We start from the raw sequence: 703 nt of genomic DNA on the forward strand, positions 1-703 counted from the left end.
GTTGGCCGGCGACAGCCATGACGTCACTACCAGTGCAACTATAGTATAAATAGGCGCCGGGAGCACACATCATTCTCTTCTTCATCTTCATTGACTGTTTTGTTTGAAGCGTGCATTTCTGAGATAAGAGTAAGAGCGATCTATTCATCTCATTATGGCGAGCACTAGCAAAGCGTTTAAGGATGTGTGCATCAGTGTTGACATTGTTTGACATCTGATGACACAAAAGCAGGAAATGTCTGAGGAGGGCAAAGAAGCTGAAGCTGAGCCTTCCCAATATTCCTGCCCTGTGTATGATGAGCTTTTGGAAATTATGGATCGTGCCACGGCGAGGCTTTACTTGCTGTGAAGAGGGTGAAGAAAGTGACGTCGCGAGTATCTCGATGAACGTTATTTTTCTGGCCATAACCCTCCAGCTCAGGTGAGCCTTCCTTTCTTCCTGTTTTCCATATAAAGATTGAGAAGGAATGGAAGAGGCCGTTTTTTCCTCACGCATCCATAGATTCCAGCATACGAGTTATGCCAACATCGAGGCGATGCGCGAAAGCGGTTATGAGAAGATGCCCCTATAGAGAGACGCTGGCCAGCTATCGCTCCATGGGTGAGACGTCCTCTAAGACTCCCCTCCTTAACATCTCGCTCAGATGCCAGGGCATACGCAGCAGCAGGTCGGGCTATCGCTTCATTGCACACGATGGTGATG

Source organism: Sinocyclocheilus grahami, unplaced genomic scaffold (genome assembly GCF_001515645.1).
Source record: "Sinocyclocheilus grahami isolate Dianchi unplaced genomic scaffold, SAMN03320097.WGS_v1.1 scaffold2364.1, whole genome shotgun sequence".
Classification (NCBI taxonomy): Eukaryota; Metazoa; Chordata; class Actinopteri; order Cypriniformes; family Cyprinidae; genus Sinocyclocheilus; species Sinocyclocheilus grahami.